Below are 22,389 nucleotides of genomic sequence, written 5' to 3' on the forward strand. Positions count from 1 at the left end.
TTTTACTTCTTCTTTTCTGATTTGGATTCCTTTTGTTTCTTTTTCTTCTCTGATTGCTGGGGCTAAAACTTCCATAAATATGTTGAATAATAATGGTGAGAGTGGGCAACCTTGTCTTGTTCCTGATCTTAGTGGAAATGGTTTCAGTTTTTCACCATTGAGAATGATGGTGGTTGTGGGTTTGTCATATTTGGCCTTTATTATGTTGAGGTAAGTTCCTTCTATGCCTACTTTTTGCAGGGTTTTTATCATAAATAGGTGTTGAATTTTGTCAAAAGCTTTTTCTGCATCTATTGAGATGATCATATGGTTTTTATCCTTCAGTTTGTTAATATGGTGTATCACATTGATTGATTTCTGTATATTGAAGAATCCTTGCACTCCTGGGATAAACCCCACTTGATCATGGTGTATAATCCTTTTAATGTGCTGTTGGATTCCGTTTGCTAGTATTTTGTTGAGGATATTTGCATCTATGTTCATCAGTGATACTGGCCTGTAGTTTTCTATTTTTGTGACATCTTTGTCTGGTTTTGGTGGCCTTGTAGAATGAGTTTGGGAGTTTTCCTCCCTCTGCTATATTTTGGAAGAGTCTGAGAAGGCTAGGTGTTAACTCTTCTCTAAATGTTTGATAGAATTCGCCTGTGAAACCATCTGGTCCTGGACTTTTTTTTTTTAATATTCTTTAATTTAATTAATTAATTTTTAACATCTTTATTGGAGTATAATTGCTTTACAATGGTGTGTTAGGTTCTGCTTTATAACAAAGTGAATCAGTTATACATATACATATGTCCCCATATCTCTTCCCTCTTGCATCTCCCTCCCTCCCACCGTCCCTATTCCACCCCTCTAGGTGGTCACAAAGCACTGAGCTGATCTCCCTGTGCTATGTGGCTGCTTCCCACTAGCTATCGATTTTACGTTTGGTAGTGTATATATGTCCATGCCACTCTCTCACTTTGTCCCAGCTTACCCTTCCCCCTGCCCATTTCCTCAAGTCCTTTCTCTAGTAGGCCTGTGTCTTTATTCCCGTCTTGCCCCTAGGTTCTTCATGACCCTTTTTTTTTTTTTTTTTAGATTCCATATATATGTGTTAGCTTACAGGATTTGTTTTTCTCTTTCTGACTTACTTCACTCTGTATGACAGACTCTAGGTCCATCCACCTCACTACAAATAACTCAATTTCGTTTCTTTTTATGGCTGAGTAATATTCAATTCATTGTATATATGTGCCACATCTTTTTTTTTTAACATCTTTGTTAGAGTATAATTGCTTTACAATGGTTTGTCAGTTTCTGCTTTATAACTAAGTGAATCAGTTATACATATACATATGTCCCCAAATGTCTTCCCTCTTTCATCTCCCTCCCTCCCACCCTCCCTATCTCTCCCTCTAGCTGGTCACAAAGCACCAAGCTCATCTCCCTGTGCTATGTGGCTGCTTCCCACTACCTATCTACTTTATGTTTGGTAGTGTATGTATGTCCATGCCACTCTCTCACTTTGTCCCAGCTTACCCTTCCCCCTCCCCATATCCTCAAGTCCATTCTCTAGTAGGTCTGTAGCTTTTTTCCTCTCTTACCCCTAGGCTTTTCTGACCATTTTCTTTTTTTGTGTTTTTTAGATTCCATACATATGTGTTAGCATACGGTATTTGTTTTTCTCTTTCGGACTTACTTCACTCTGTATGACAGTCTCTAGGTCCGTCCATCTGGCTACAAATAACTCAGTTTCATTCATTTTTATGCCTGAGTAATATTCCATTGTATATATGTGCCATATCTTCTTTCTCCATTCATCTGTTGATGGACACTTAGGTTGCTTCCACGTCCTGGTTATTGTAAATAGAGCTGCAATGAACATTTTGGTACATGGCTCTTTTTGCATTATGGTTTTCTTTTGTTTGTTGGAAGATTTATAATCACAGTTTCAATTTCAGTGCTTGTGATTGGTCTGTTTATATTTTCTATTTCTTCCTGTTTCAGTCTCTGAAGGTTGTGCTTTTCTAAGAATTTGTCCATTTCTTCCAGGTTATCCATTTTCTTGGCATAGAGTTGCTTGTAGTAGTCTCTTAGGATCCTTTTTATTTCTGTGGTGTCAGTTGTAGTTTCTCCTTTTTCATTTTTAATTTTATTGCTTTGAGTCCTCTCCCTTTTTTTCTTGATGAGTCTGGCTAATGGTTTATCAATTTTGTTTATCTTCTCAAAGAACCAACTTTTAGTTTTATGGATCTTTGCTATTGTTTCTTTAATTTCTTTTTCATTTATTTCTGATCTGATCTTTATGATTTTTTTCCTTCTGCTAACTTTGGGGGTTTTTTGTTCTTCTTTATTTGAGATGTTTCTTGTTTCTTGAGATAGGATTGTATTGCTATAAACTTCCCTCTTGGAACTGCTTTTGCTGCATCCCATAGGTTTTGGGTCATCGTGTTTTCATTGTCATTTGTTTCTACGTATTTTTTGATTTCCTCTTTGATTTCTTCAGTGATCTCTTGGTCATTAAGTAGTGTATTGTTTATCTCCATGTGTTTGTATTTTTTTACAGATCTTTCCCTGTAACTGATGTCTAGACTCATAGCGTTGTGATCAGAAAAGATACTTGTTATGATTTCAGTTTTCTTAAATTTACCAAGGCTTGATTTGTGACCCAAGATATCATCTATACTGGAGAATGTTCCACGAGCACTTGAGAAGAAAGTGTATTCTGTTGTCTTGGGGTGGAATGTCCTATAAATATCAATTAAGTCCATCCTGTTTAATGTATCATTTAAAACTTGTGTTTCCTTATTTATTTTCATTTTGGATGACCTGTCCATTGGTGAAAGTGGGGTGTTAAAGTCCCCCTCTATGATTGTATTACTGTCGAATTCCCCTTTTATGGTTGTTAGCATTTGCCTTATGTATTGAGGTGCTCCTATGTTGGGTGCAGAAGTATCTACAATTGTTAAATTTTGTCTGACATGGGAATTTCTATGCCAGCTTTCTTTTGATTTCCATTTGCATGGAATATCTTTTCCATCCCCTCACTTTCAGTCTGTATGTGTCCCTAGGTCTGAAGCGGGTCTCTTGTAGACAGCATATGTATGGGTCTTGTTTTTGTATCCATTCAGGCAGTCTAGGTGTTTTGGTTGGAGCATTTAGTCCATTTACATTTAAGGTAGTTATTGATATGTATGTTCCTGTTACCATTTTCTTAATTGTTTTGGGTTTGTTATTGTAGGTCTTTTCCTTCTCTTGTATTTCCTGCCTAGAGGAGTTCCTTTAGCATTTGTTGTAAAGCTGGTTTTGTGGTGCTGAAATCTCTTAGCTTTTGCTTGCCTGTAAAGGTTTTAATTTCCCCATCAAATCTGAATTAGATCCTTGCTGGGTAGAGTAATCTTGGTTGTAGGCTTTTCCCTTTCATCACTTTAAATATGTCCTGTCACTCCCTTCTGGTTTGCAGAGTTTCTGCTGAAAGATCAGCTGTTAACCTTATGGGGATTCCCTTGTATGTTATTTGTTGCTTTTCCCTTGCTGTTTTTAATATTGTTTCTTTGTATTTAATTTTTGATAGTTTGACTAATATGTGTCTTGGCTTTATTTCTCCTTGGATTTATTCTGTATGGGACTCTCTATGCTTCCTGGACTTGATTGACTATTTCCTTTCCCATATCAGGGAAGTTTTCAACTATAATCTCTTCAAATGTTTTCTGAGTCCTTTTTTTTTTTCTCTTCTTCTTCTGGGACCCTGATAATTCGATTATTGGTGCGTTTAAGGTTGTCCCAGAGGTCTCTGAGACTTTCCTCAATTCGTTTCATTGTTTTTTCTTTATTCTGCTCTGTGGTAGTTATTTCCACTATTTTATCTTCCAGGTCATCCATTCTTCTGCCTCAGTTATTCTGCTATTGTTCTTTATAGAGAATTTTAAATTTCATTTATTGTGTTTTTCATCACTGTTTGTTTGCTATTTAGCTCTTCTAGGTTGTTGTTAAACGTTTCTTGTATTTTTTCCATTTTATTTCCAAGATTTTGGATCATCTTTACTATCATTACTCTGAATTCTTTTTCATGTAGACTGCCTATTTCCTCTTCATTTGTTTGGACTGGTGGGTTTTTATCTTGCTCCCTCATCTACTGCATATTTCTCTGTCTTCTCACTTTGTTTAACTTATTGTGTTTGGGGTCTTCTTTTCACAGGATGCAGGTTCGTAGTTCCCATTGTTTTTGTTGTCTACCTCCAGTGGCTAAGGTTGGTTCAGTGGGTTGTTTAGGTTTCCTGGTAGAGGGGACTGGTGTCTGTGTTCTGGTCGATGAGGCTGGATCTTGTCTTTCTGGTGGGCAGGACTGCATCTGGTGGTGTCTTTTCAGGTGTCTGTGACCTTATCATGATTTTAGGCAGCCCCTCTCTTCTAATGGGTGGGGTTGTGTTTCTGTCTTCCTAGTTGTTTGGCATAGGGTGTCCAGCACTGTTGCTTGTTGGTTGTTGAATGGAGCTGGGTCTTAGCATTGAGATGGAGATCTCTAGGAGAGGTTTCACCATTTGATATTACTTGAATGGAGCTGGGTCTTAGCATTGAGATGGAGATCTCTAGGAGAGGTTTCACCATTTGATATTACTTGGGGCCCAGAGGTCTCTGGTGGACCTATGTCCTGAGCTTGTCTCTCCCACCCCAGAGGCTCAGGCCTGACACCTCGCCAGAGCACCAAGACCCTGTCAGCCACTTGGCTCAGATGAAAAGGGAGAAAAGAAAGAAAGAAAGAAAAAATAAATTAAAAAGTTATTAAAATAAAAAATTTAAAAATATTGTAAAAATTAAAAAGTAATAAAAAAAGAAAGAAGAGAGCAACCACCAATGATAACAAACATGAAAACTATACTTTTAAAAAAAAGAAAAACAGACACACAGAATCCTAGGAAAAATGGTAAAAACAAAGCTATACAGGCAAAATCACACCAAAAGGCATGCACATACACACTCAGAAAAAGAGAAAAAAGAAAAAAAAAAATATATATATATAAAACGGAAGAGAGCAACCAAATCAATAAGCAAATCTACCAATGATAATAAGCTCTAAATACTAAACTAAAATAAACCTAAAACCAGAAACGGATTAGATGTAGAAAGCTAACCCTAAGTCTACAGTTGCTCCCAAAGGCCACCGCCTCAATTTTGTGATGATTTGTTGTCTATTCAGTTATTCCACAGATGCAGGCTACATCAAGTTGATTGTGGAGATTTAATATATTGCTCCTGAGGCTGCTGGGAGAAATTTCCCTTTCTCTTCTTTGTTCTCACAGCTCCTGGGCCTCAGCTTTGGATTTGGCCCCGCCTCTGCGTGTAGGTCACCTGAGGGCATCTGTTCCCCGCCCAGACAGGACCAAGTTAAAGTAGCAGCTGATTAGGGGGCTCTGGCTCACTCAGACCAGGGGGAGGGAGGGGTACGTGTGGAGAGTAATCTGTGCTCGCACACAGGATTCTTGGTGGCTGCAGTAGCAGCCTTAACGTCTCATGCCCATCTCTGGTGTCTGCGCTGATAGCCATGGCTCATGCCTTTCTCTGGAGCTCGTTTAGGCGGTGCTCTGAATCCCCTCTCCTTGCGCACCCCGAAACAATGGTCTCTTGCCTCTTAGGCAGTTCCAGACATTTCCCCAGACCCCCTCCTGGATAGCTGTGGTTCACTAGCCCCCTTCAGGCTGTGTTCACGCAGCCAACCCCAGTCCTCTCCCTGGGATCTGACCTCCGAAGCTCCAGCCTCAGCTCCCAGCCCCCATCCGCCCCAGAGGTGAGTAGATAAGCTTCTCAGGCTGATGAGTGCTGGTCGGCACTGATCATCTGGGTGGGAATCTCTCCGCTTTACCCTCTGCATCCCTATTGCTGTGCTGTCCTTTGTGGCTCCAAAGCTTCCCCACCCCACCACCCCTCGTCTCCACCAGTGAAGGGGTTTCCTAGTGTGTGGAAACTTTTCCTCCTTCACAGCTCCCTCATCGAGGTGCAGGTCCTGTCCCTATTCTTTTGTCTCTGTTTTTTCTTTTTTCTTTTGCCCTACCCAGGTACGTGAGGTGTTTCTTGCCTTTTTGGAAAACTGAGGTCTTCTGCCAGCATTCGGTAGGTGTTCTGTAGGAGTTGTTCCACATGTAGATGTATTTCTGATGTATTTGTGGGGAGGAAGGTGATATCCACATCTTACTCCTCAGCCATTTTGAATGTCCCTCTAAATGGTATTTTTAAACGTTTAACTTCTAGTCATTCCTTGCTAGTATATAAAAATAAAATGTGTATTTGTTTACTGACATTTTATTCTGTAACATTTGTAAATCTAATTATTCATTTCAGTAGGATTTTTGTAGATTGATTCCTTATTTTATGAACCTAAACATGTCATCTGTAAATAGAGTTTAACTAATACTTGTCAAAATTATATCCCTTTGTTTCTTTTTCTTGCCTTATTGTACTTGCTAGGATTTCTAGCAAAATGTTAAATATAAGGGGTGAAATTGAATATCTTTGCATTGTTTCCCATGTTAGGTGGCAAGTATTGTCATTGCTAAGTATTATGTAAGGTATAGGGTTTTTTTGGTTTCAGGTTCACAGCAAAATTAAGAGGAACATAAAGAGATGTCATGTACCACTTACACCCCTCACATGTGCAGTCCATGCCATTATAAACACCTCCTATGAGAATGGTACATTTGTTACAACTGATCAACCTACACTGACCCATCATAATTACCTAAAGTCCATAGTTTACATTAGGATTCACTCTTGGTGGTTTACATTCGAGAGGTTTGGACAAATGCATGATAACATATATTCATCATTATACTATAATACAGAATATTTTCACTGCCCTAAAAATCCCTTGTGCTCTGCCTATTCATCCCCCGCAACCCATGGCAACCACTGACTCTTTTTTAGTGTCTCCATAGTTTTGCTATTTCCATTGCCATAGTGTTATGTAGTTGGAATCATACAGTGTGTCGCATTTTCAGATTAGCTTATTTCATTTAGTAATATGCATTTATGCTTTCTAGATATCTTTCATGGCTTGATAGCTTATTTCTTTAGTGCTGTATATTGTTCCATTGTCTAGGGATACCACAGTTTTTTTATCCATTCACCTACTGAAGGACATCTTGGTTACTTCCAAGTTTTGGCAATTATGAATAAAGCTTCTATAAACATTCATGTGCAGGGTTTTCTGTGTAAGGTTTCAGCTCATTGGAGTAAATACCAAGGAGTGCAATTTCTGCATTGTATGATGAGAGTATATTTAATTTTGTAAGAAACTGCTAAGCTATCTTTCAAAGTGGCTATACCATTTTGAATTCCCATCATAAATAAATAAGAGTTCCTGTTGCTCCACATCTTAACCAGCATTTGATGTTGTCAATGTTCTGACTTTTGGCCTTTGTAATAGGTGTGTAGTGGTATCTCATTGCTTTAATTTGCATTTACCTGGTGACATATGATATGAAGCATCTTTTCATGTGCTTATTTTCTATCTGTGTATCTTCTTTTGTGAGGTGTTTGTTAAGGTCTTTGGCCCATTTTTTAATTGGGTTGTTTGTTTTCTTATTGTTTTAAGAATTCTTTGTGTGTTTTATATAATAGTTCTTTATAAAATGTGTCTTTTACAAATAATTTCTCCCAGTCTGTGGCTTGTCTTTTCATTCTCTTGACAATGATTTTTCACAAAGAAGACATTTTTAATTTTAATGAAGCCCAGCTTATCAGTTATTTGTTTCATGAATTGTGCCTTTGGTGTTGTATGTAAAGAGTAAGTGTTATATCTAATGTCATTTAGGCTTTCTCCCTTGTTATTTTCTAGGAGTTTTATAGTTTTGTTTTATGCTTATGTTTATAATCCATTTTGAGTCAATTTTTGTGAAGGATTTAAGATCTGTGTCTAGATTCTTTTTTCATGTGGATGCCCAGTTTTTCCAGCACCATTTGTTGAAAAGACTATCTTTAACCCATTGCATTGCCTTTTCTTCTGTGTCAAAGATCAGTTGACTATGTCAGTTGGGGTCTATTTCTGGACTCTCTATTCTGTTTCATTCATTTGTCTGTTCTTCTGCTAGTACCACATGTCTTGTTTACTGTAGCTTTATAGTAAGTCTTCATGCAGTATCATCAGTCCTCCAATTTTGTTCTCCAATATTGTGTTGGCTGTTCTGGGTATTTTGCCTATCCATATAAACTTTAGAAGTAGTCTGTTGCTATCCACAAAGTAACTTCCTGGGATTTTGACTGAGATTGCATTGAATCTATAGATCAAGTTGGAAAGAACAGACATCTTGACAATATTGTCTTCCTATCCATGAACATTGAATATCTCTCTATTTATTTAGTTTTAAAATTTTGTTCATCAGAGTTTTGCTGTTTTCCTCATATGGATCTTATACATATTTTGCTAGATTTATATCCAAACATTTAAGTTTTTGGGGTGTTAATATAAATAGTATTGTGTTTTTAATTTTAAATTTCACTTGTTCATTGCTGATATATAGGAAAGCAATGGACTTTTGTATGTTAACCTTGTATCCTACAACTTTGCTGTAATCACTTACTAGTTCCACGATTTTTTTTGTTGTTGATTCCTTCAGACGTTCTCTATAGACTATCATGTCATCTGTGAACAAACAGCTATATTTCTTTCTTCTCAATCTGTATGCTCTTCCCCACCCTTTTCTTATCTTTTTGCATTATCTAGTACTTTCAGTATGATGCTGAAAAGGAGTGGTGAGTGGGGCATTCTTGCCTTGTTCCTGATCCTAATGTGAAACCTTCCAGTTTCTCACCATTAAGTATAATGCTAGATGTAGGTTTTTTGTTTGTTTTTTGTAGATATTCTTTATCAAGTTGAGGGAGTTCCCCTCTATTCCTAGCTTACTGAGAGTTTTTATCATGAATGGTGTTGAATTTTGTCAAATGATTTTCCTGCATCTGTTGACATGATCATGTGATTTTTCTTTTTTAGTCGGTTGATGTGATAGATTACATAATTGAGTTTTGAAAGCTGAACCAGCCTTGCATACCTACATAAATCCCACTTGGTCAAGGTGTACCATTCTTTTTATATATTGTTGAATTTTATTTGCTAAAATTTTTTTGATAATTTTTGCACTATGCTCTTGAGAGATATTGGCCTGTAATAATCTCCTTCTCCTCCTTCTCCACCTCCTTCTGCACCTCCTCCTCCTCCTCCTCCTCCTCCTCCTTCTTCTTCTTCTTCTTCTTCTCCTTCTCCTTCTTCTTCCTCTTCCTCTTCCTCTTCTTCCTCTTCCTCTTCTTCTCCTTCTTCTTCTTCTTATGTCTTTGTCTGGTTTTGGTATTAGGGTAATTCTGGCCTCATTGAATGAGTTCTGAAATAATTCTTCTGCCTCTATCCTCTGAAAGACATTGTAGAGAATAGGTATAATTTCCTCCTTAAAATGTGTAGTAGAATTCACCAATGAACCCATTTATACATAGTGCTTTGTTTTGAAAAGTTATTAATTATTGATTCAATTTCTTTAGTTTCTATAGGCATATTTAGATTGTTTATTTCTTCTTGTGTGAGTTTTGGTAAATTGTGTCTATCCAGGAATTGGTACATTTATCTAGGTTATCAAATTTTGGACATAGAATTATTCATAGATTCCTTTATTATATTTTTAATGTCTATAGGATGTGTAGTGATGTCCTTTTTTCATTTCCGATTTTAGTAATTGTGTCCTCTCTACGTTTTCCTTAATTAGCCTGGCCAGAGACTTACTGATTTTATTGATCTTTTCAAAGAACCAGCTTTTGGTTTTCTTTATTTTCTCTATTGATGTCATGTTTTAATTTCATTGATTCTTGCTCTAAATGTTAATATTTCTTTTCTTCTGCTTACTTTTGATTTAGTTTGTTCTTCTTTTTTCTATTTTGCTAAGGTGGAAACTTAGATTATTTATTTTAGATCTTTCTTCTTTCCTAATATATATTTAATGCTATAAGTATTCATCTAAATGTACTGCTTTCACTGCATTTCAAAAAATTTGATAACTAGTGTTTTCATTTAGTTCAAAATATTTTTAAATTTCACGTGAGATTTCTTCTTTTACCCATGTGTTATTTAGAAGTATGTATTCCCATGTATTCCCAAAATACCCCATGTATTTTGGGGTTTTCTAATTATCTTTATTTTATTAATTGCTAGTTTAATTTCATTGTGGTCTGAGAGCAGCCATTGTATAACTTCTAACCTTTTAAATATGTTAAGGTGTGTCTTATGGCCAAAAATGTGTTCTATCTTGGTGAATGTTCCATAAACTCTTAAAAAGAATGCTTATTCTTCATTGATGTATGTCCTTACTATAATTTCAATTAGTTCATGTTGCTCAATAGTGATGTTCAACTTTCCTATATACTTCCTGACTTTCTGTCTACTTGGTTCTTTTTAATTGAGGAATAATTGACAAGTATAATTGTATGTATTTAAAGTCTACTATGTGATGATTTGATACACACATGCATTATGAAATGATTGCCAGTATCAAATTAATTAACACTTCCATCACCTCACATATTTAACTCTTTTTGTTTGTGTAATGAAAATACTTAAGATCTACTCTCAGTAACTTTCAAGTATATGATACTATATTATTAACTATAGTCACCATGATATACATTAGATTCTCAGAACTTATTCTTCTTATAATTAAAAATGTGTGCCCTTTAATTTACCCACTTCATTTCTCCCTACCTCAGGCCTTGGCAAAAATCATTCTATTCTGTTTCTATAAAATTGACTTTTTTATAGAAGATTCCACACATAAATGATACCACACAGTATTTGTTTTATCTGTCTGACTTATTTCACTTGACATAATGCCCTCCACATTAATCCATGTTGTTACAAATGGCAGGATTTCCCTTCTTCTTTATGGCTTAATTATATATTGTTTCCATATCTTGGCTATTGTGAATAATGTTGCAGTGAACAGGGGTATGTAGATATCTCTTTGAGATACTGATTTCAATTCCTTTGGATATATACCCAGGAGTGGGATTGCTGGATCATATGGTAGTTCAATTTTTATTTTTTTTGAGGAACTGCCATATTGTTTTCCATAATTATTGTACCAATTTACATTCCCACCAACAATGTATGAGTTCCCTTTTTTCCACATCCTTACAAACATTTGTTATTTCTTCTTTTTTAGAAAATAGCCATTTTAACATGTGTAAGGTGATATCTCATTGTGATTTTGATTTGCGTTTCCCTCATGATTAGTTATGTTGAGCAGCCTTTCATATACCTCTTTGTCATTTGTATGTCTTCTTTGGAAAAATGTCTATTAACTTATTTTCCTATTTTTAAGTTGGATTATTTGCTTTTTGCTATTGTGTTTTATGAGTTCTTTATATATTTTAGATATTAACCATTTACCAGGTATATGGCTTATGAATATTTTCTCCCAATCTGTATGTTATCTTTTCAATTTATTGATTGTTTCCTTTGCTGTGCAGAAGCTCTGTAGTTTGATGTAGTTCCCCTTGTTTGTTCTAGCTTTTGTTGCTTGTGCTTATGGTGTTTTATGCAAAAAATCACTGCCAAGTCCAATGTCAAGGTTCTTTTCCCTATGTTTTCTTCTCAGAGTTTTATGGTTTCAGGGCTTACATTGAAGTCTTTTATCCATTTCAAGTTAATTTTTCTGAGTGATGTAAGATAGGTGTCCAGTCAGTCTTTTGCATTTGGATATCCAACTTTCCCAGCACCATTTATTGCAGACACTATCCTTTCTCCATATGTGTTTTTGATGTCCTTGCCAAAAATTAGTTGACTGTATATATGTGAGCTTATGACTGGGCTCTCTATTCTGTTCCACTCGTCTATGTGCTTATTTGTATGCCAGTACCATACTGTTTTGGTAACTAGCTTTGTAATACAGCTTGAAATCAGGAAGTGCGATGCTTCCAGCTTTGTTATTCTTTCTCAGAATTGCCTCAGCTATTTGGGGTCTTTCGTAATTCCATACCAATTTTAGGATAGTTTTTAACTATTTCTGTGAAAAATGTCATTGGAATTTTGATAGGTATTGCATTGAATCTGTAGATTGCTTTTGGTAATATGGACATTTTCGCAATATTAATTCTTCCAATCCGAGAACACGGTATATTGTTCCATTTATTTGTATTGTCTTCAGTCTCTTTCATCAATGTCTTATAGTTTTCAGTGTACTTCTCAATTAACTTTATTCTTAAGTATTTTATTGTTTTTGATGCTATTGTGAGATTGCTTTATTAATTTCTCTTTCAAATAGTCTGTTGTTAGTGTATAGAAACACAACTGATTCCTATGGTTGATTTTGTATCCTGCAAATTTGAAAACTTTTTTTATTGAATATATTAGATCTAACAGTTTTTGGTGGTGTCTTTACGATTTTCTGTATATAAGAATGTGTCACCTGCAAACAGAGATAATTTTACTTATTCTTTTCCAAGTTAGAGCCCTTTTATTCCTTATTCTTGCCTAATTGCTCTGGCTAGAACTTCTAGTACTGTTGACTAGAAATGGTCAGTGTGGGCATTCTTGAATTGTTCTTGATCTTAGAGGAAAGACTTTTAACTTTTCACTATTTAGTATGATGTTAGCTGTGGCCTTGTTATATATGGCCTTTATTATGTTGAGGAACATTTCTTATACACCTAATTTGTTCAGAGTTTTTATCATGAAAAGATGTTGAATTTTGTCAAGTGCTTTTTCTGCATCTATTGAAATGATCATGTTATTTTAATTCTTCATTCTGTTAATGCAGTGTGTCACATTTATTGACTTGCATTGTGTTAAACCACCCTTGCATGTCAGGGATGAATCCCACTTGATCATGGTGTATGATCCTTTCACTATGCTCTTGAATTTGGTTTGCTAGCATTTTGTTGGGAATTTTGCATCAGTATTCATCAGGGATATTGGCCTGTAGTTTTATTTTCTTGTAGTATCCTTCTGGCTTTAGTATCAGGGTAATGCTGGCCTCATAAAATGAGTGTGCAAGTATTCCTTCCTCCTCAGTATTTTGGAAGGGTTTGAGAAGGATTGGTATTAATTATTCTTTAAATGTTTGGTAGAATTCACCTGTGAAGTCACCTGGTCCTGAGCTTTTATTTGTTGGGAGTTTTTTCATTACTCGTTAAATTTCCTTGCTCATTATTGATCTATTCAGTTTTTCTATTATCTCAAGCTTACATCTTTATAAGTTGTGTTTTTCTAGGAATTTGTCCATTTTCTGTAAGTTTTCTAATTTGTTGGCATAATTTTTCTTACTAGTTTCTTATCATTCTTTGTATTTCTGTGGTATCAGTTGTAATGTCTCCTCTTTCATTTATAATGTTATTAATCGGAGTCATTTTTTTTTCTTAGTCTGGCTAAAGGTTTGTCAGTTTTGTTTATCTTTTTTAAAAAAAACAGCTCTTAGTCTTTTGTTGATCTTTTCTGCTGTCATTCTAGTTCTAATTTATTAATTTCTGCTCTAGTCTTTACTATTTCCTTTCCTCTTCTAACTTTCAGCTTAGTTTTTTCTTCCTTTTTTAGTTTCTTGAGATGTAAGTTTAGTCTGTAAGTTTAAGATCTTACTTTTTCTTAATTAAACATTTGTTGGTGCAAACTTTCCTCTGGAACTACTTTTGCTGTATCCCCCAAATTTTGGTATGTTATGTTTCCATTTTTGTTTTTCTCAAGATATTTTAAATTTTCTCTTTTGATTTCTTCTTTGACCCATTGGTTGTTCAGAAGTGTGTTGTGAAATTTCCAGATATTCGTGAATTTTCCTCCTGTTACTGATTTCTAGTTTTATACCATTGTGTTTAGAATAGATACCTGATATGATTTCAATATTTTTAAATTTGTTGAAACTTGTTTTGTGACTTAATATATGATTTATCCTGGAGTATGTTTCATGTGGGTTTGAGAAGAGTGTATTCTGCTGCCGTTAGTTGGAATGTTCTGTATATGTCCATTTGGTATAAAGTTTAGTTCAAATACATTATTTTCTTGTTGATTTTCTGTCTGGATGATCTATCTGAAGTGGGGTGTTGAAGTCCCCTAATATTATTTCATTGCTGTCTACTTTTGTCTTTAGATCCATTAATAACTTCTTAATAATTTTCTGGGAAATTCTTTTTCTCTCTTTCATTTCTGAAGGACAACTTTTCTGGGTAAAGTATACTTGGTGGACAGTTTTTTTCTTGGTCACTTTGAATATACCATCCCACACTCTCATGGCCTGCAACGTTTCTGCTGAGAAATTTGCTGATAGCCTTATTGGAATTTCCTTGTATGTGATGGGTCTTTTTTCTCTTGTTGCTTTCAAATTTCTCTTTGTCTTTGATTTTTGAGACCTTGATTATAATATGTCTCAGTGAAGATCTCTTCGGGTTAAACTCATTGGGAATCTTTGAGCTTCATGTCCCCTGAGGACCATATCTCTTCCCAGATTTAGGAAGTTTTTAGCCATTATTTATTTAAATAAGCTTTCTGTCCCTATCTCTCTTATCCTTCTGGGACTCTAATAATGCATATATTGTTTTGTTTGATGGTACCTCATAATTCATGTATGTTTTCTTTACTCTTTTTAATTCTCAATTATTTTTTCTCTGACTGGATAATATCAAGAGATCTGTCTTCGAGTTCACAGATTATTTCTTTTGCTTGGTTGAGCTTGTTGTTGAAGCTCTCTATTGCGTTCTTCATTTCATTCATTGTATTTTTCAGTACCAGAACTTGCTTGGTTTTTTTTTATGATTTCTATCTCATTGTTGAACTTCTCATTTTACTCAGGCTCAGAGCAGGAGTGGCTGGGGTAGTAATAGTGGGACAAAGCAAGGGGCTGGGGGTGGGGCACAGAGAAACAGCAGTTTCATTTCCATATATGGTGAGGTGTTATAGCATCCTGATCCTCAAGAGCAGGGCACAGAACCAACTGGGACCCCTGGAGGCAGGTCTCACCTCAGCGACAGCCCTGGTCCCTGGGAAGAGATTCAGTGACAGGAACTCTGAGTAGCTTCATCAACTGGGATCAGTGTTGGCAAACACAGTAGAAGGACTCAGTACCAAAGGCTGCAAATGTCCACAAGGTGAGACTGGCTGGGATTTCCCCTTCTTCTTTCCCCCATGGAGAAAAATGCCTCTAAGGGTATCCCTCTTGGCTGTGAGCAGCTCTGAAATATGAGACATGGTAATGCAGGTACAATGATTGCTATATTTTCTATGTGACTATCCTCAATTTTTGAGCTCTGCAGGGTTTTGCCTGATGGTTCTTTGTAGTACAGAGCTTTCCCTGAGATATTTTCATCAGTTTGTAGTTGTTTCCTTATTGGTTTTATGGGAGCAGATGAGCATTGGGACTCTTTGCTCTCCATTTTGCTGATGTCACCCTCTTTATTCTTTCATTTACTGAGAAAGGCATGTTCAAAATTATAAGTAGTTATGGATTACTCTATTTTTCCATTCATCTCTGTCAGCTTTGGCTTCATTTATCTTGATGCTGTGTTATTGGTCACCAGAACATTTAGGATTATCAAATCTTTTTGATGAATTAGCTTTCCATCATTATGAAATATCCTTTTTTATGTCTGATAATATTACTTGTTATTGAGTTAACCTTGTTATTAAAATAGCTAATCCAGCTTCCTTATGATTAATGTATGTATGGCATATATATTTTCATTCATTTACTTTTCATGTATTGGTAAATATATATATATATTTTCACATCTTTATTGGAGTATAAATGCTTTCCAATGTTGTGTTAGTTTCTACTGTACAACAAAGTGAATCAGCTATATGTATACATATATCCCCATATCCCCTTCCTCTTGAGCCTCCCTTCCACCCTCCCTGTCCCATCTCTCTAGGTCATCACAAAGCATCAAGTTGATCTCCTTGTGTTACACAGCAGCTTCCCACTAGTCATCCATTTTACATTTGATAGTGTATATATGTCAGTGCTACTCTGTCACTTCATCCCAGCTTCCCCTTAACACCCTGTGCCCTCAAGTCCATTCTCTATGGCTGCATCTTTATTCCTGCTCTGCCACTAAGTTCATCAGTACTGCTTTTTAAAATTCCATATATATGAGTTAACATATGGTATTTGTTTTTCTCTTTCTAACTTACTTCACTCTGTATGACAGGTTCTAGGTCCATCCACCTCACTACAAATAACTCAATTTCGTTCCTTTTTATGTCTGAGTAATATTCCATTGTATATATGTGCCACATCTTTTTTATCCATTCATCTGTTGATGGGCATTTAGGTTGTTCCCATATCCTGGCTATTGTAAAGAGTGCTGTGATGAATATTGTGGTACATGTATCTTTTTGAATTATGGTTTTCTCAGGGTATATACCCAGGAGTGGGATCGCTGGGTCATATGGTATGTCTATTTTTAGTTTATTAAGGAACCTCCATACTGTTCTCCATAGTGGTGGTATCAATTCACATTCCCACCAACAGTGCCGGAAGCTGCCCTTTTCTCCACACCCTCTCCAGCATTTCTTGTTTCTAGATTTTCTGATCATAGCCATTCTGACTGGGATGAGGTGATACCTCACTGTCATTTTGATTTGCATTTCTCTAATGATTAGTGATATTGAGCATATTTTCACATATTTATTGGCCATCTGTATGTCTTCTTTGGAGAAATGTCTATTTAGGTCTTCTGCCCATTTTTGGATTGGGTTGCTTGTTTTTTGATATTCAGCTGCATGAGCTGCTTGTATATTTTGGAGATTAATGCTTTGTCAGTTGCTTCATTTGCAAATATTTTCTCTCATTCTGAGGGTTGTCTTTTCATCTTGTTTATGGTTTCCTTTGCTGTGCAAAAACTTTTAAGTTTCATTAGGTCCCATTTGTTTATTTTTGTTTTTATTTCCTTTACTATAGGAGGTGGGTCAAAAAGGATCTTGCTGTGATTTATGTCATAGAGGGTTCTGTCCATGTTTTCCTGTAAGAGGTTTATAGTGTCTGGCCTTACATTTAGGTCTTCAATCCATTTTGAGTCTATTTTTGTGTATGGTGTTAGGGAGTGTTCTAATTTCATTCTTTTACATGTATCTATCCATTTTTCCCAGCACCACTTATTGAAGAGTCTGTCTTTTCTCCGTTGTATATTCTTGACTCCTTATCAAAGATAAGGCAACCATATGTGTGTGGGTCTATCTCTGGTCTTTCTATCTTGTTCCATTGATCTATATTTCTGTTTTTGTGCCAGTATCATACTGTCTTGATTACTGTAGCTTTGTAATATAGTCTGAAGTCAGGGAGCCTGATTGCTCCAGTTCCGTTTTTCTTTCTCAAGATTGCTTTGGCTATTCAGGGTCTTCTGTGTTTCCATACAAATTGTAAAATTTCTTTTTCTAGTTCTGTGAAAAATGCCATTGGTAATTTGATAGGGATTTCATTGAACCTTTAGATTGCTTTGGGTAGTATAGTCATTTTCACAACATTGATTCTTCCAATCCAGGAGCATGGTTTATTTCTCCATCTGTTTATGTCATCTTTGATTTATTTCATCAGTGTTTTATAATTTCCTGAGTACAGTTTTTTTGCTGCCTTAGGTAGGTTTATTCCTAGGTATTTTACTCTTTTCGTTGCAATGGTAAATGGGGTTTTTTCCTTAATTTTTCTTTCTGAACTTTTGTTGTATAGGAATGCAAGAGATTTCTGTGCATTAACTTTGTATCCTGCAACAGTACTAAATTCATTGATTAGTTCTAGTAGTTTTCTGGTGGCATCTTTAGGATTTTCTATGTATAGTATCATGTCATCAGCAAACAGTGACAGTTTTACTTTTTCTTTTCCAATTTGTATTCATTTTATTTCTTTTTCTTCTCTGATTGCCATGGCTAGGACTTCAAATAATATGTTGAACAATAGTGGCAAGAGTGGGCAACCTTGTCTTGTTCCTGATCTTAGAGGAATTGCTTTCAGTTTTTTACCATTGAGAATGATGTTTGCTGTGGGTTTGTTGTATATGGCTTTTATTATTTTGAGGTAGGTTCCCTCTATTTCCACTTTCTGGAGAGTGTTTTAAAGTTATAAATGGGTGTTAACTTTTGTCAAAAGCTTTTTCTGCCTCTATTGAGGTGATCATATGGTTTTTATTGTTTAATTTGTTAATACAGTATATCACATTGATTGTTTTGCATATATTGAAGAATCCGTGTATCCCTGGGATAAATCCCACTTGATCATGGTGTATGATCTTTTTAATGTGTTGTTGCATTCTGTTTGCTAGTATTTTGTTGAGTATTTTTGCATCTATGTTCATCAGTGATGTTGGTCTGTGTTTTTCTTTATTTGTGTGATATCTTTGTCTGGTTTTGGTATCAGGGTGATGATGGCCTTGTAGAACGAGTTTGGGAGTATTCCTCCCTCTGCAAATTTTTGGAAGAGTTTGAGAAGAATAAGTGTTTAACTCTTCTCTAAATGTTTGATAGAATTCGCCTGTGAAGCCATCTAGTCCTGGACTTTTATTTGTTGGAAGATTTTTAATTACAGTTTCAATTTCATTACCTGTGATTGGTCTGTTTATATTTTCTAATTCTTCCTGGTTCAATCCTGGAAGGTTGTACCTTTCCAAGATCTTGTCCATTTCTTCCAGGTTGTCCATTTTGTTGGCATATAGTTGCTTTTAGTCATCTCTTATGATCTTTTGTATTTCTGCAGTGTCAGTTGTAATCTCTCCTTTTTCATTTCTAATTTTATTGAGTCCTCTCCCTTTTTTTCTTGATGAGTCTGGTGAAAGTTTTATGAATTTTGTTTATCTTCTCAAAGAACCAACTTTTAGTTTTATTGATTTTTGCTATTGTTTTCTTCATTTCTATTTCATTTATCTCTGCTCTGATCTTTATGATTCCTTTCCTTCTACTAACTTTGTGTTTTCTTTGTTCTTCTTTTTCTAGTTACTTTTTAGGTGTATGGTTAGATTGTTTATTTGAGATGTTTCTTGTTTCTTGAGGTGAGCTTGAATTGTTATGAACTTTCCTCTTAGAACTCTTTTTTTGTGTGTGTCCCATAGGTTTTGGATCATTGTGTTTTCCTTGTCATTTGTTTCTAGGTACTTTTTAATTTCTTCTTTGATTTCTTCAGTAATCTCTTGGTTATTTAGCAGTGCACTGTTTAGCCTCCCTGCATTTGTATTTTTTCAGGGTTTTTTCCGTAATTGATATCTAATCTCATAGCATTATGGTCAGAAAAGATGCTTGATATGATTTCAATTTTCTTAAATTTACCGAGGCTTGATTTGTGACCCAAGATGTGATCTATTCTGGAGAACATTCCATGTGCACTTGAGAAGAAAGTACATTCTTCTGCTTTCGGGTGGAAAGTCCTAAAAATATCTATTAAATCTATCTGGTCTATTGTGTCATTTAAAGCTTGTGTTTCCTAGTTTATTTGCTGTCTAGATGATCTGTCTATTGGTGTAAGTTGGGTGTTAATGTCCCCCACTATTATTGTGGTACTGTCAATTTTTCCCTTTATGGCTGTTAACATTTGTCTTATGTATTGAGGTGCTCCTATGTTGGGTGTATAAATATTTATAATTGTTATGTTTTCTTCTTGGATTGATACCTTGATCATTATGTAGTGTCCTTCCTTATCTCTTGTAACAGTCTTTATTTTAAAGTCTATTTTATCTGATATGAGTATTGCTAGTCCAGCTTTCTTGTGATTTCCATTTGCATGGAATATCTTTTTCCATCCCCTCACTCTCGGTCTTTATGTGTCCCTAGGTCTGAAGTGGGTTTCTTGTAGACACCATATATAAGGGTCTTGTTTTTGTATCCATTCAGCCAGTCTGTCTTTTGGTTGGAGCATTTAATCCATTTACATTCGAGGTGATTATCGATATGTATGTTCCTATTACCATTTTCTTAATTGTCTTGGGTTTGTTTTCGTGGATCTCTTTCTTCTCTTGTGTTTCATGCTTAAAGAAGTTCCTTTAGCATTTGTTGTAATGCTGATTTGGTCGTGCTGAATTCTCATAGTTTTTGCTTATCTGTAAACCTTCTGATTTCTCCATCGAATCTGAGTAAGGTCCTTGCCAGGTAGAGTAATCTGGGTTGTAGGTTTTTCCCTTTCATCACTTTAAATATGACCTGCTACTCCCTTCTGGCTTGCAGAATTTCTGCAGAAAGATCAGCTGTTAACCTTATGGGGATTCCCTTGTATATTATTCCTTGCTTTTCCCTTGCTGCTTTTAATATCTTTTCTTTCTATTTAATTTTTGAAAGTTTGATTAATATGGGTCTCAGTGTGTTTCTCTTTGGTTTTATCCTGTATGGGACTCTGCCTTTCCTGGATTTGATTGACTATTTCCTTTCCCACGTTAGGGAAGTTTTCGACTATTAACTCTTCAAATATTTTCTCAGAACTTTTCTTTTTCTCTTCTTCTTCTGACACCCCTATAATTCAAATGTTGTTGAGTTTAACGTCCCAGTGGTCTCTGAGACTGTCTTTAATTCTTTCCATTCTTTTTTCTTTATTCTGCTCTGCAGTAGTTATTTCTACTCTTTTATCTTCCAGGTCACTTAACTGTTCTTCTGCCTCAGTTATTCTGTTATTGATTCCTTCTAGAATGTCTTTAATTTCAGTTATTGTGTTGTTCATTACTGTTTGTTTGCTCTTTGTTAGATCCTTGTAGATCCCTGTTAAACATTTCTTGTATTTTCTCCATTCTGTTTCCGAGATTTTGGATCATCTTTACTATCATTACTCTGAACTCTTTCTCATGTAGGTTGCCTATTTTGTCTTCATTCATTTGATCTTGTAGGTTTTTACATTGCTCCTTTGTCTGTAACGTATTTTTTTGTCCTTTCCTTTTTTTTTTTTTTTGATGGGTGGGGCTGTATTCCTGTCTTACTTGTTGTTTGGCCTGAGGCATCCAGCACTGGAGTTTGCAGGCAGTTAGGTAGAACTGGGCCTTGGTCTCAAGACGAGGACCTCTGGGAGGCCTCACTCTGATTAATATTCCCTGGGTCCTGAGGTTCTCTGTTAGTCCAGTGGTTTGGACTCTGTTCCCACAACAGGAGCATGGGCCTGACGTCTGACCTGGGAATCAAGATTCCACAAACTGCTTGGTGTGGTGAAAGAAAAAAAAGAAAAAAAGCAACAGTACAAACAAAGAATCCAAAATAAAATAAAATTAGAAAGATAAAAAAAATTAGAAAATATAAAAATATAATCGAAGAAAACTGCAACAAGGTAAAACAAAACCACAACAGAAAAAAGAAAAAAAAAAGGGTTGGGGGGAACAATCCGAACAGAGCAGAACAATAACAAAGTATAAAGAATAAAATAAAATAAGAAAAATAAAAGATGTATTAGATAAAATAAATCTTCCAGTGTCTGGAAGAGGAATGGAAGTGTCTCCCCCATCCCCACTGGAGACCTAACCGTGGTTGGGTCTGGCTGGGTGTAGGAACTCCTCCCCTACCCCAGCCACCCCTCAGGGATGCTGGTCCAGACTTTACTTTTGCTCCCCCATCACTCCCTCCCATTCCCTCAGGACCCACGAGGCTGGAGGGGGCCTTAGTGGGCAGAGGATCAGGCCCGGGATCTCAGCAGGCTCCCGGGAGCCTAAGTGGACAGGTAAAACCTGACCACACTCCCTTTTGCTCCTCTGCCCTCCCAATGTCCCCCAATTTCCCTCTTCAGGTATGGGATCCCTTCCCCTCCCCCAGCCGCCCCTCAGAGGTGCTGGTCCCATCCTACCTCCACTTCTCCTCCCCCGTCACTCCCCTCCATGCCCCACATGCTACCAGGTTGCTGGGGGTTCCTCTCATCCCCTTAGGTGTCTGTGGTTCCCCACCAGTGCCTGGTAGGTGCCCTAGTTGTGCAGAGATACGAATTCCACGTCCTCCTAGTCTGCAATCTTGACTCCACTCCTGGTAAATTTCTATTTTAAATGATTTAGAGCATATGGTTGGAATTTGCTTTTTTATCTAGACTGAAATTTTCTGCCTTTTTTTGGAATTGTGTAGATTAGAGGTCAACAAATTATATTCTGTGGACCAAATATGGCTGTACCATTCAGTGTCATATTGTCTACCACTGCTTTTGCATGCTGACTAGCTGTGACAAAGACTGTATGGCCCACAAAAGCCTAAAATACATATAATCTGGCCCTTTACAGAAAATGTTTACCAAACTCTGGTTTTGATCATTTACATTGAATGTGATTATCAGTACAGTTGTATATAAGTCTACCATTTTACCATTTGTTTTCTTTTAGTCCCATTTATACTTTTTGTCTTCTTTTGAGTTAATTCTTTTTTTTTTTTTTTTTGTGGTTCGCGGGCCTCTCACCGTTGTGGAGCACAGGCTCTGGACGCGCAGGCTCAGCAGCCATGGCTCACGGGCCCAGCCACTCTGT

The sequence above is a fragment of the Monodon monoceros genome, unplaced genomic scaffold (genome assembly GCF_005190385.1).
Source record: "Monodon monoceros isolate NGI ecotype Baffin Bay Population unplaced genomic scaffold, NGI_Narwhal_1 Super_Scaffold_19, whole genome shotgun sequence".
Taxonomy (NCBI): Eukaryota; Metazoa; Chordata; class Mammalia; order Artiodactyla; family Monodontidae; genus Monodon; species Monodon monoceros.